The sequence below is a fragment of the Xiphophorus couchianus genome, chromosome 22, assembly GCF_001444195.1.
Source record: "Xiphophorus couchianus chromosome 22, X_couchianus-1.0, whole genome shotgun sequence".
In the NCBI taxonomy this organism is placed as follows: Eukaryota; Metazoa; Chordata; class Actinopteri; order Cyprinodontiformes; family Poeciliidae; genus Xiphophorus; species Xiphophorus couchianus.
In genome coordinates, this window is record NC_040249.1 from 26,930,381 (window position 1) to 26,945,335 (window position 14,955).

At 38.6% G+C, this 14,955-nt stretch overlaps 1 long non-coding RNA gene across 2 annotated transcripts in view; it reads right to left on the reverse strand.

The window, feature by feature from the left end:
- LOC114137408 (uncharacterized) overlaps positions 1 to 14,955 on the reverse strand; it is a 73,128-nt gene that overhangs the window by 40,316 nt on the left and 17,857 nt on the right. The gene's annotated exons all lie outside the window — the stretch shown is intronic.

The following is a 14,955-nucleotide window of genomic DNA, read 5'->3' on the forward strand; positions in this document are numbered from 1 at the left end:
CAAAATTCAAAAGGTTATAATGGTGATTCTTGCATGACTGGTGTCCTAGTCAAGCCCCTGTTTCACACCAATTATAATACAAAAATTCTTCCTGAATGGCCCCAGCTTGTAAAAATTTAATGTTTCCTAAAATACCAGGAAGCAAATTACTGATAGACTTAAAAAGACAAAATGAAGGTGGCCTAGTCAAATTTAGATTCAGAGTGGAATTACCTTAAACAGGATGTTCATGTTTCATAATCCTCAAATGGGGCAAAATTAAAACAATTCTGCAAAAAAGAGTGGAACAAAAGATCACTGGTTATTATGTGTAAATGGAGTTACTTTTTCACAGGTTACTTTGGAAAACTTTCCCTTCATAAATGTAATCATCATGCAAAAACTTTTTATTATTATTATTTCCTCAGCTTTTCTTAGTCTGATTTTCAAATTTGTTTGATCTGAAACAAAAATATCCATGAATGTGCAAAAACTCAGAAACCAGAATTTAACAGGACAAACACTTTTTGCAGCATTTTCAATGTTTTACAAACAAGTTGAAATGACAAAAAATAAATAAAATTCTGGTGCTGTGTGAGATGGATGCAGTGTGGAAGTGGGAGAAAGCTGAAGAAGTAAGGTTGGTTTGGTTTAAAGGAGGATTTATCAAGCCTAATCTCTCCACAAACCAAGCAGATCAAGCTCTTCTTAACACACACACACACGCACACGCACCCCGCTATGTAAATTTAGCTCGGTTAGCCGTCCCCCTCTCTCCTCAGCCTGTCCTCGTCAGTAAAAGTGGAAAAGAGGAAAACAATGCCGTCAAGCAAGAGGAGAGGAAGAAAGAGAGCGAAAGAAGACGGATGATTGAAAAAGCGAGCCTGGAAGAGGAAAGAGGAGAGTCTTCTTAGAGGGCTAAAAGGATTAGCCCTCTCATCTCTCCTGGATCACAATGTTTCATTGGCTATGTTTGATCAGTGATGGTGTGTGTGTGTGTGTGAGGGAGTGAGAGTGTGAGATGTTTGCACTGATACTAACGCTCCCTCCTCCTGATCCTATTACATGGCAATAAACATCAGCTACCAACATGGGGATTACCGCGTGTGAGTGTGTGTGCGCACACTTATGGTTTTTGGCTGGACCTTTTATAATCCTCAGAGAACCACAATCTTTGTCACACACACACATAAACACCCATTTATACACACATGCTGTGTTTTGCAGTCCTATCTTTGTCTGACGCTGGCACGCTGTAAATCTGTTTGGTTGTTTAAAGAAGCATGTCCACCTTCAGTGAGGAGGTTTGAAAACATTTTACTTTTCAAAACAGAAGAATCTCTTCAAAATATATTTCAACGTGAATTCAGGAAATTCACAGTTTTAAATTCATGAAATCCAGGCTTCATCATTTTTATTTGTTAATCTCAAAATGTCCAGACTTTGTCATTTTTCAAACTGACAAATATGTTATGCAGTTCTCTGTAACATTTCCACCGCCCCGTCCACACTTAGCAGGACTCTGTTCGGTTCGTTGTGAACGTTTGTCGGATGTTTGTTCAAACTGAATCCAATGTTCCAAGATAAACTCTGATTCTTGTGCTTTTTCAATTGAACAAAGAAACTTGTTTGTTGTGATATGATCAACTCAATAATGAAATGTAGAAAAAGAAAGTTTGTATGTTTGTATGTTCATATGATGGTGGTTATGTGAATTATTTTTACTTAAAAACAGCTTGAAAAGCTTTTTGGTTTCTCAAAAACCAAAAAAATCTAGATATTTGTAATGTAGACACCGTAGTAGGACATAAACCCTGGAAATACATTTGGTTTCTCACTATATTTTCTTTTTTAATCAATCAAGTTTATTCACTAAGCAAAACATTTAATCACCAATGCACAAAAACATTGTCTTGTAACATTTCATCTACATGAGTGAAAGGGAGCAGGAAGAAGAAAAACCTTATAAACACCTGCCCCTTTCTCAAGAATTACAAAATAAATCTTATATTTTGTAATTAAATATAAAACACATCTAAAATTAAGACTATAACTTACAAACAGTATATCGTTCTCCTCATTGTTAACTCAAAAGTATATCATAATTTTCCCAGACTTGTTAGGATCCCCATCTATCTGGACAATTCAATCTTTTTTCAATCTAAATATGATTCTGTAAAATATCTTGCTGTAAAAATGTTGACAGGTGATTACCAAATTTACTTTATTTCTTTTTTCTTTTTAAATAACTGAAAAAATATCAATTTAATTTGGATTAGAGATTTAAAATCGGTTTGTTTTTCCAGTATGACCATAAATGCTCTGTTTCCTGGCGGAAAGACTGACTTTAAACCACAACCTGCCAGTCTGTCAGTCCTATAGAGGTGGAACATCATAACATCACACTATGACTGCCTTTGTTTAAATGAAAGAACAGACACCATTCAAAGTCATGGTGCCTGTGAAGGACTGTTTTAAACATTGCAACAAAAGCTTTCAAGAGGATAAAATTGAAAAAAGTGCCAACGTTGGGGGGGAACAATGAGCTCTTCCAACATGATGACATTTGATTTCCATGCAATGCCGTCAAACTCATTGTGCTGTGACTGATTTTTGAGAATCTTGACTTTCTGTTGCACCATGTTCTCCACATTTGCTCTAAATAATAAAATCCAAACAAAAAGCCCAAAAGCCACTTGGCAGAAGTGACACGAAGCCATTGGTTCAAGCTGAATATCACATTCTTCCCACCTCAGACACATCATAAAGCACAATTACCTCCACTGTAGCACAGATAAATGATTTTCCTGCCCAGATAACATCAAATATACCTATTTAACGAAAGCCAGTGTTACAATAAATTATCTTTTTGTGTATTAATTTTCTACTTTTATCACCAGTTGTCTATCGTTATGCCCCCTCCCTGTCGTCTTTAATTTTTTCAACTCCTTTGCACGTTCCCTCCTTCTCCTCTTCCCCCCGATCACCTTTCTTTCTTACAGAAAATCTTAAAAGGCTGACATGCAAATGGGGCTTATTAAATCCTATTAAGCCGTCCGTCACCAGCCTGCAGAGGGAGGGCAGAGGGAGAGAGTCAGAGGAAGGGAGGCAACATGACAATTAGAGGAAGGAGGGAAATGAGTGATAGTATGAGGAAAAATAAGATAAGATTTAAGAAAGGATCCTTAAGTATTACAAGTTTATTCTCAAAAAGAATACCCCCACTGATTGCTTTGTTAGGTACACCTCATAGTGTCAATGTGGAGCAAAAATCTCTGCGGGCATCTTGCTGAATCTTCTACAAATACATTCGAGGGACTACCTGAAACAGGCTGGGTGTTCCTAATAAAGTGGCAAATTTATTTACCTACTTGTGTCCTTGATGTGCTTTGAATACACACCAGATTAAATGAGCACCCAGCTGGCTCAAACACACTGCAATTTGATTTGTTTGTTTTCAACCCGCCTTACTCTGATGCCCTAAATAAAATCCTTTGCAACCAATTGCTTTCAGAAGTCAGCTAATTAAAAAAATAAATAAAATCTACGTATGCAGGAGTTAGCATGCAAACTAACCAAAACATGGCCGCCCACCTACATCAATGATGTCCAAACTCAATAATTTTAAGGTACTCAGATACTTAATTAAAACATGTAGTATTTTAATTAATATTTTAATAAAAAAACAAAAGTATTATGGGTTCCAAAAAGGGTTTAATTTGTTTGCCTTAATAAAAGAGAGGTCTAAAATGTTTTAGGGTTAATTTTTGTTTAGCAAATAGAAACGATCACTTCTAGAAAACAAAAAAGATTTTTTATAAAAACCTTTCATTCAGCCATGCTTGATAAATAAGCACCCAAGACTGCTCAGTAAAAAAATACTTTGTTTGTTGCTCCACTTACAATGACATTAAAATTAAATTAAAAAAAACATGAAAGAAAAACAAAAAATGTTTCTTTGAACAAGGTATTCAATTGAAATCCTAAAAAAAAAAACCAAGAAACAAAGTCCAATTCAGCTTCATTTGCTAGAGGGTCGAACATGTTAAACTGCTGATGTGGGCCACAGAAAATTACCTTAAGGGCCACAATTGGACCCAGGTGACCTTCTGGAGACCCCTGACCTAAATTGAGAGACCAGTGACTTGCATTAACTCTGGAGGAGCTGCAGGTGTGAACAGTACAACTACATGTTTCAGCAAAAACACAGCCTTTATGGACAATGTCAATAAGAAAGCAACAGAAACAATCCAGTCCTAAACCTGTGGTCAGTCTTAAAACCTGATGTTCATAAATAATCTCCATCTAATACGACTGAGTTTGAGATATTTCGCAAAGAAGAAAACCATGACATTCCCTAAATATGCACAGATGGTAGAAACATGCCTTTTTAAAAAGCAGTCTAAAAATAAAAGCCTGAATCAAGCAATGTCAATGACTAAACGTTTTCATTTTCTGCTATTAAATGTGTAGTTCAGTGAAATGTGTGGTTATTTCTGTAAAGAGGTATGTTTACATTTCAATGTTTGCAGAAAACACTTGAATATGTCTTACATGGTTTTCACATTGAAGAGCTGCAGAGCCTGTAGCTAAGGTGATTCAATAATACAAACTCAACAATTGTTCGACATTTTCTTCTTTTAACCTCTAGGCCACATTTGATTTTGAATATATTTTTCTATAAGAATTACAGCTGAGGAGGAAACTTGGCCTTTATGATCAAACTCAAAGCTGGTTCATGTAACATATAAGAAAAGAAAAGACAGATTCCCATAATTCCAGTTCCTAGCGTCTGGGGAGAGAGAACGACCACATGTCTTGTAATAGCCAGCAGGTTTGAATCAAGCACAAAGCAAGTAACATAAAACTTTTTGCGTTACAGATGTTCATTTCAATATACCCGTTTCAAAAACATTCGACATTTCAAACGTCACCTTCAAAGCCGCGTTAAAATTTGTTCGAGGCTGTATATTATAGACTCTTATTCTTCTGCTACTTGTTCTCACTCTTATCCCACACTTCACCTCCTCTCTGTTACTCCTTCTCTTTGATTTTCTTTTTCAATGATGAGAGAGAGAGAGAACGAGAGAGTGGAGAGAGAGAGAATACCACCTTTCTCCTGCCTGTCAATTATCTCGGCCCGTCTCTCCGTCCAGTTTAATTGGCGTTTGGGAGACGCAAACGTCCCAATGGGCTCCGGCAGGACAATGGAGACCCGAACAGCCGACCGGCCCTTGGTTCAGCCCAAATTGAATTGGAAATCTTCCATCTTCTGCTTAGCATAACAAAGACGGTGCAGGGGTTTTAGACAAAGGGGCTGTTTTAATGGAGAAAATCAATCTCAAGGAGGAAGCGCTAGCATTGTCTCCCGTCAGCTGTACAGGTGTGTCTCACTCATGGCGGCCTTAATCAGAGGTGGCAGGGGAGGGATCTGGAAACAACATCTCTGTCGCTGTGGGGAAGACTGGCAGCTGAGGGAGGATGAGGAGCGGTGCAGGGGGGCTGAGGGAGAGAAAACAACCTGTGTCCTAGTATGAACATGACGACAGGAGTGATGGATGTGGCTGCTGGACGTTACTGACGCTCTCACAGGACACTTTGCTTGAGTATCTTAAAATCCAACTTCCAACATTCCTGAGTCCTTTATCTCCACTCATTCCACACAATCCAGTTCAAATAACAAACAGGTCTGATGGCTGAGTGTTGGGGAGCTTATTTTTACTAAGTGGTATTTGCAAAATTGTGAACTTAGTTTTAAAGGGGTCCTATCATGAAAAATTCACATTCTGAACGTTTTTCCATTTGGAAAAGACAAGTGTTTTGCCGTTGACTTATCCCGAATCACCTTCTTGTTGGTTGTGCATGAGGCTCGACTTATACTTTTCAAAGATGTACAATTATGCTTTTCAATGTTGTATAATTGTGCATCTGATTGCAGCCATTTTCACATGCAAGTGTAAATGTTGAGTTTGGAGCTTGGCCATCAGCAGAATATTTGGATTTAAAGTGACAGAAACCTTTTTTTCCTTCTACCTTTAGTTTTCTTGAGTCCCAACAAAATTATTGGTTGCATGAAAGTAATTTTAAATCAACATCTTCCATGGGTATTGTTAACTTTTGGGCTGAAAACATCCAAACGCATTAATTTAAACAAAACTTTTTTCTGAATCCTGTCTTAAAATAACTGGAGATTTCACAAAACTGAGATTTCCAGGTATCAAAGGAAGATTTGACTACTTATATTAAGTAATATAATCTGTTTAACAATACAGTGATGACTTCAGCAGATCTTTAGATGTTCATGTGTATCTAGTACCTGATTAGCAGTGTTAAACTTCGCTCATTACAATGTCAAAGTGCCCCGTCTCACTTAAACTACAGAAGCCAAGTTTTGCTGTATCCCGTGTAAAAAGTTGCGCTCGTCTGTTTTTGCATTACCTTAAACAATGGAGTCCTACTTTTGCTTCAAAGTTGGATTGAAAAGGACATTTTTTTTCCTGGATGAGCCCATCTGCTCCTGACTGACATAATTTTCTTAGGTTTGGTGTATTTCAGGTTTCCTGTCTGCGTCTCTCCCGGTCTGTCAGTGCAGTTAAGGAGTTGCCTTTCAGGTCTGGGTGTTTTGATAAGGTGAGTGTTTGTGTTTATCTGTGCACTCCCAGCTCTGGGCATTACCATGAGAATGGTTTAAGCCCCCCTGCTAATCCCCCTGTGTCTCTGTTGTAATAAACGTCTTCATTCACACAGGCTGCAGCGAAGGAAGACGCAGCGAGTGCAAACATATCGCATCCCCTGGGATGGGGAAGTTTAACACCTTGACCCAAAAACAATTCTTTCGTCCTGGACTGACCAACACATCCTCCATCATAAAATCACGTACAGAGCATTGGAAAAAGTACTTGCTCCCTTTTTTTTTTTATCACACCCAGGGTTTCAGATGATCCAGCAAACTTGAATATTCCCAGAGTAAATACTAAAGCTGTTTATTACATTTGTTAAGGAAAACAAAGCCAAAAACCATCTCTTTCTCTTTGTGAAAAAGTGTAATAGCAGAATTTATGGCTCCGTAAATTTAGTTAAGTCATCCAGGTTCTGAGGCAGGAAAGCAGCCACACTACCAACACCTTGATTGAGTTGCAGGGTATGAGGCTTTTTTATTTTTACACCAGACATAACGAGATGCACATGCTTCAAAAGGTTCTACTTTTGTCTCATATGTCCTCATATTTTCCCAAAACTCTTGAAGATCTTTAAGATGTTTTCGATAAATGTGAGTCGAGTCAGGACTGGTTTTGATCTTTCTAACTCTTCTAAAGATGCAAGCTTTGCTAAGTATCAAAGCATTAGAAATGACTTTATAACGTGCAGGGAATTAGATGCTTGATATGCTACTTCAAAAATGATTTTTTGATTTGCATCAAAAAATGCCAAATGAAGTTGAACCAAAGAATGTGGCTTTTGCAAGGCAATATTTGAAAATGATTGTTATTTTTAGTCAGCTTAATTTGATCAAATATTAAAACATGATGATGACCAGTTAACAGCAACAAAACAGCAAAAAGGAAAGAACTCTAACTTATTTCCCAGAAGGGTATGTAACTGAAACCAGTACTGTGATCCAATAAATATTGACCTATTGGTTTATTTACAAGTGATTATTGTTAAATAAAAAAGGAAAGAGAATCATTTATATTAAATTCTTCTCTTAGCTCCCTATTTTGACGTTGATATTGTATCTTTGTTTATCTCTACATTTTACTGAATAATCTCTGAGATCAGAAAGAAAATTGCTAGGAGAAAATGTCAAGCCTTCCCAAGCCTTTAACTTTTGAATTATTCCAATAATATGTCAGTCACGATGGTGTATGGAAGACCTCAGTAAAATTTATTTTCATGAAACGTCACAGATCCAACTCTGACTGGACGTGGAGTTGTAGAAATGTTCATTCTCTTCCCAGATTTCCAGTCGAGTCCTCCCTTCGTTTCCCAGCTCCATCCCTCCCTCCTGTGTCTCTCCTGGGACTCCCGCCGTCACCCTGAGTTTCCCCACACAAAGCAGTCTATTAAAAAGCCTTCAGCAAGGCCATTTAGTCAGTCTGTTTCTGCAAAATGAGGAATGAGTTTTAGGTCATGGTCATGGTGCTGTGCATGCTCTGTGTGTGTGTGCAGGGGTGGGCATGAGTGTGTGATTTTATGGTAGCTTGCAAGGTCTTTGACTTTAGTCCCTTTCAGAGTCATATCCATGATGTTAGAAGAGCATATAATATCTCTTAATCCCATAAAATCCCTCAAAAATATGAGTGTAAACATCAAAATGATCCCTCACTTTCAATTTTCTGTTCTGGAAGGTCAGTATTTTTATACAGATCTGGTGTTTTCTTTAAATCTCTTACAGCTGCTTCTTAAAGGAGCAGTTTAAAGAAACCAGAGATGAACTACAACATCTTGAGGACAGATTCATATTTTTGTGACGTCACAACCACAAAATTCAGTGTTTTATCAGGATTTAATGTGATACACCAACACAAAGCAGTAGATGATTAGGAAGAGGAAGGCCAACTAACAGTGATTTATCATCTATTTGAAGTCAGTAACCTGATGGGTCCATTTCTTTTGTGAAGTTTCTTAAGATCCCATTTATTGTGGATCAGTTCCATGGAAATGAACTCAACTGAATAGAAAAGCCAAACTGAGGCCTGATTATGGGCTGAACAGTGGCACAGATGGTAGAGCTGTTGCCTTGCAGCAAGAAGGTCCTGGGTCTTTCTGCATGGAGTTTGCTTGTTCTCCCTGTGCATGAGTGGGTTCTCTCCGGGTTCTCCGGCTTCCTCCCACAGTCCAAAAACATGACTGTCAGGTTAATTAGTTTCTCTAAATTCTCCCTAGGTGTGTGGGCGTGTGTGTGTGTGTGTGTGTGCATGGTTGCGTGTCCTGTCTGTTTCTGTGTTGCCCTGCGACAGACTGGCGACCTGTCCAGGGTGATCCCGCCTCTCGCCCAGAACATTAGCTGTACCCCTCCTGACTCCACTAGGGACAAGGGTTTACAGAAAATGGATGGATGGAGGTCTGATTACTACTGCCAGACCTGTAGAATCAATAAATCACTACAATAACAGAACCTGTCTGATAACAAGTAGGACCTCGGTTCATGACCTTAAAGTACACATGGGTGATGCAGCAGGACAATGACCTAAAAGTACACCAGGAAATCAACATCTCAATGACTTAAAAAAACAACAAACTAAAAATGAAAGCTAATGAAAGCCTAGATAAAGCCTGGACATAAATTCAATTGTGATCCTGTTTCATGACTTTAAGCAGACCGACTGTATTTTTTGTGGTCAAATTCCTCCACAACAATTTAACAGAATTGTCATAAAGTCCAAACATCCTCTTATTTTTAGTTAATTATAACCACATGGGGGGCTGCACAGTGGCGCAGTTGGTAGCACTGTTGCCTTGCAGCAAGAAGGTCCTGGGTTCGATTCCCGGCCGGGGTCTTTCTGCATGGAGTTTGCATGTTCTCCCTGTGCATGCGTGGGTTCTCTCCGGGTACTCCGGCTTCCTCCCACAGTCCAAAAACATGACTGTTAGGTTAATTGGTCTATCTAAATTCTCCCTAGGTGTGTGTTTGTGTGTGAATGGTTGTTTGTCCTGTATGTCTTTGTGTTGCCCTGCGACAGACTGGCGACCTGTCCAGGGTGTACCCCGCCTCCCGCCTGGAACGTAGCTGGAGATGGGCACCAGCAACCCTCCCGACCCCATTAGGGACAAGGGTGCACAGAAAATGGATGGATGGGTGGATGGATATAACCACATGGGATACGGTAACACAGAATAATAAATCCATAGAGGCCACTATTGTCAAAGCTAAAAGCTAACTTAAACTGATACTAGAAGCGTATCAGGGAATCAACTGTTTCTACACACAAAACATTAGTAACATCCCATAGAACAAAGAAATGAAAGTGAAACACAAAACAAGGTAAAGTGAAAAGAAAAAAACAGAAGATGTCTAAACCCACAGTTAGTCTTTGCACTTTCCTCTGTTTGAAGATGAAGGAAAAAGTGGGGAGGAAGGTGAGATGGCAAACCTCTTCACCATCTTTGATGCTCAAACAGAAGCAGTAGATCAGAGACAGGCAGGTCTAGGAGGAAGGGAGTGTGGAGTACAGCCTCCACATATTGCAGCGGGAAGCAGGGCTGAGCATAAGAGGTTCAGCAGAAGAAAGACATGAAGATCCATGAGAGCAATAACATCTACATGTTTACTCTTACATCAAGTGTGCAGAGACTGGAGTGTCTGAAAGCAGCGCCTTTCACTTTTATGTTTTTTTTATGCAAACACAAGAGAGACAGGAAGTATATAAAGATCTCTATGCTGCGTGAGTACTTACTAGACTGTGGTGGTACTGCCTCTGAGCAGAAAACACATAGAAATCTGTTAACAGATCCAAATTAACCTGCCTGGAAGATGAAACTAACAAACAAGCTGTTTATATACATGTTGCTTAATTATCAGGTCAAATATGTCAGTTCTACTTACTTTAACTCACTAGTTATACCATCATTCCACTGTCCTACATCGGCCATGCTTATAATACTGTAGTAAAATATGCAGACTTTGGTACATAATACTCTAGGACCACCAATCTACATATTTAACACTGCAGGATGATTAAGTTGATCACCAGGTAACCAAAGCTGCCATAGATTTTGGAGATGTTGAAAACCTCCAAAACACGAGTGCTGCAGCTGTAAAATGCTTTTAATATTTCACATGTGCACCATAACTACAGCATTCATACAACTGCAACTCAAAAGTTGCAACAGCAACTCATAATATTACTCAGATCTCATTCAACACTATGCAAACACTCTGTCTGCACTGATGACAGAAGAGCTACTCTTAGACATTTAAAGAAGATATTGAATATGTTCTATCTGGTTACAAGATTTGTGTAAATAGTCTATTAGTGCAGTAGAAATTTTAATAAAAAATGACTAAAATAAACAGAGTTTAAAACAAAATAAACAATTTATAAATCAACAACGTAAATACCACAAGCAATTTAAAAGATATACCCATTATATAGCTGAATAACAGAGATAAGATTCAGAACCACGTATGTCCCCATTTCAGCACCACGGCCAGTGAATCCATTATATTTCCTACTCATCTCATTGACTATGTTAATATTTGACAAAAAAAAAAAACAGTTCAGCAAATGTTTAAGTGCAAGAATTACAACTTATGATCCTAATTAACGTGTATGATCATTGGTACAAGGGAAATTAAAGAATATGTAACTCACTGCTATTAATAGTCAATTTGCCCATGTACAGAACATAGGGCTTGAAATCGACTGACTGAACTTTACAGTCTTTTCTCTCAGTTCAAGCAGATTTGAAAGAAAAAGTTTTAAGCACTCTGCTCCTCATGTCTATTGTTGAAATATTCACCAGAGCATATTAAAATTTCAAATAAAATGAGAAAACAGTGTATGTTTAGCAAATATATTCAGTGATGTATGGACCAAACTTCAATTACCGCAACAAGAAACAAGTAAGAAATATTTTTAAGAAGTTGAGATGTTTAGAAAGAGACCACACAAGGGATCCCAGCACTAAATGCACACATGTACACACCTGTCAGCTGTTAAATATCCTGACCATTTATCTTTCAGAGGGCAGCACTTCAGCACCATCACTGCCATACGGAGCGCAGGCTAATAGACCCATGATTACAGAGTGCGTCAACCCCTGTTCACCCCGATCTGCCTGTCCTACTCCTCTCGCAGCGTTTCCACCTCCTCTTATCTCTCTCATCATATTTTTACGATGAAGTTGGAGGTGAAGTGTCTTTAGGTTTTTACTGCAAGCTGCAAATACCAAAATGTTCCAGTTTCTCCTGTGGAAGTGAAATTCCTTCTTCCAACTTCAACTCACTTGGTTTATCGAAGGCAACGGGTCGGATAAATCCGTCCCTTGCTCTATCAAAACAACGCAACTTCCTTCGTCACAAAATGTAAACAAAAATGGAGCAGCGCCGTCATATTCTGGCACTTATAAGATTTCTCACATTAGCGTTAGACTCTTGCATTTGTTTTGGTTGTGTTTACCCACACTACCATGTGTTGTAGTTCTGCTTTTGGAGCGGTTTCTGGTCACACATGTATTCAAACCAAATCGAGACCTAGGTTTGAAGGTGGATCAGAATTAGCTTTTTTCCCCACACCCCCCCAAACGAACCGGACTTTCTAGACAAACAAACTATAGTTTGATTAAAGCCAACCAAACAGGTTTAGTGGGGATCCACACTTCAAGTCTTTTCATCGCTGCCAGACCAGACAGCACACCTGCAGGTGTTCCCTCATCTTCCACTCTTTGAAGTCGGGATATCAACCCACAATCAAATGAGGAGGCCCTAATACTTGATATTTCATACATGCAAATCCGTGCTATAACCGCAAACTGAGGCTAACAACTAATGACAAGCACTGATTAATGAGATAAACAAAAAGCTGTGGATAAATACATGGAGAAATGTTTAGTGAAAGGAGCAACACACATGTATGAAACACACCTGCGTGCATGGTGCGTACTCCATTACCATATGCTGCTGCAGCATCTTTGTATTCGAGGACTAACCTGTATAATAGGTGTCACATTAGCAAGACAACAAATCAAACCATCCTTCATTTCCCAGGCCTCTCTCTTCTCCTCCACAGCTGTGGGTCTGTCTTTGTTGTCAGGGGAGTTTCTAATTAATATGATAAATAAGATGGCGGGTTCGACTCCCTGATGCTTTTTAATTGGAGGAAGCCTTGAATGGCGCACAGGCAGAGGCAGAGATTAGCGGGTTATTTGTGAGTGTTTTGTATGAGGATGGGAGAGCGCGAGAGAGAGAGAGGGAGAGGATTTTTATCCTTGCTGTGATTTCCTGTTTCATTGTGATACCCGACTCAATGCTTGTAATGCACACAGGGAGAGCGGGTTTTGAGACACAGCTGCATGAGTGGCCATGTAGCACTTCCTGAAGCTCAAAAACACATTCACAGACAGCAGCTCTGTTTCACTACTGGGCTGAATGACGACTATTTACTCAAAACCAACAGTTTTACACCATCTGCAAGCACTAAGAGCTAGACGTGACAATTTAAACACAACCATGAACACCCACATCTGGTGGTTCACATATATTTAATAGTTTTCTTCAGGCACTTTTAAAAAATGGATGCTTGATAAAATGTAGATTGTATTCAACTAATTTTGAAATTCAGGAAAATGGTTTTAAAATAATAAATTAGGTAACTTTAGATGTGAAATACAAGCCTGGCTTTTTATTTACAACAATGACTGGAATATTGAGTTTGAAGCAGCTTAAGACTGGATATAATTTTATCTTCAATATTGGTTTGTTTCTACTGTAAACATGCATTTTCTTGGAAACAATGTGGTAGAAAAGAATAAGAAATGCTATTCTTTCATGCTGAGCTACACGTTTCTAACCTTTTCCCCTGGTTAGTGGGTCAGATCTGTTCACCTTTTTTGTCTTTTACTTATAAATTCAGGTAATATGAAAAAAACTTTGAGGAATAAATTATAAAGTCGCACATTTATTCTATTTAAAACCATAAATAAAACTTTAGCAACTAGTCAGTCTAGAACAAATTATTAAAAAAGGTTTAAAAATTAGTCTACTAGTGAAAGACAAATACAAACCTGGTGGTCCCAACAGTTTCACCCTAGAAGCAGACTGCAAGATGCTAAAAGAACTATTAAAACCACCCTAAGGCTGGACATACACAGCTCAAACTATGTCACATGGTTCAGAAGAAGGAGATGAACAACAACCCAGAGGATGCTCAAGAAAAATAATAAATGTGCTTCCTAAGCAATCCTTGCCATTTTGTGCAGCAAAACTGCATGACAGTCATCTGTCAAAACTGTGCAGTTTTGCTGCACAGTTATTTTGTGTTTAAAAACTTGATGTGTTGATGTGAGACAGATGAGAGCAGAGAAGCTTGGGGAAAATCGATGATGAATTCTGTCAGATTTGCTCCAGGAAACATCTTGTATTAAGCTAAAGGAGTAAGACTAACTATGTCCTAACTCCTTCCTCATTTTTGTTTGTAAAATCTTTATTAGGCCAATATAAGTACATCCTTTAAACTCTATTCAATTCAAGTGAACTCTATGAAATTCATTACACTATAAAGTCTCGTTTCACAAAATAATCTAAAGCTGTGACATTCCTGCAAAGTTTTCCGCTGCATTTGATCACATTCTTATCTCTAATCAGTGTGTTATTTTTATCTATAGATTATTTATGATAAACTATGCACCACCTACAGACCATAGAAATATCAAGCTGAATATCTGACAGCTTTGCTTCAAGCATTTATGTATCACTGGCCTACTTCTCTTACACACACACACACACACACACACACACACACACACACACACACACACACACACACACAGACGCATTCTGAAAGATGCAGCTGATCTCCTCATCCTCAGCTAATCCTGCTCCATCTAAATCAGAACAAACAGCCCAGAGGGGACAAAATGCTGTTGTTTTGCCACCATCTAATCCTTCTCTCCATCATTCTAATCTCTTTATGTCTGACAAGACTCCTCAACGGGAGTGGAAACCAACAGAACTATAAAATGGAAATGGTGAAGCAACCAGAATCCTCCAAAGGGGATTTAAGTCCAGTTTCTCTAGCCTGTTTTTGGTGTCGTTTTGTCAAAGTTCAACAACCAGGAAGGCTCTGGCAGGACGTCAAGAGTCCTGAGAGCCTAACCAAGAATGTTCAGAAATCCAGCAGTGTACATTTCTTTTTGTGCAAGGTTGAAAACTTTAAAAATGACTCGTTTCATTTTCAAATCTACGAAGTAAAACAGTCACAAAAATAAAAGAACTACAGCTCGGATCAAATGAATAGGATATGATCAGTTAAAGAC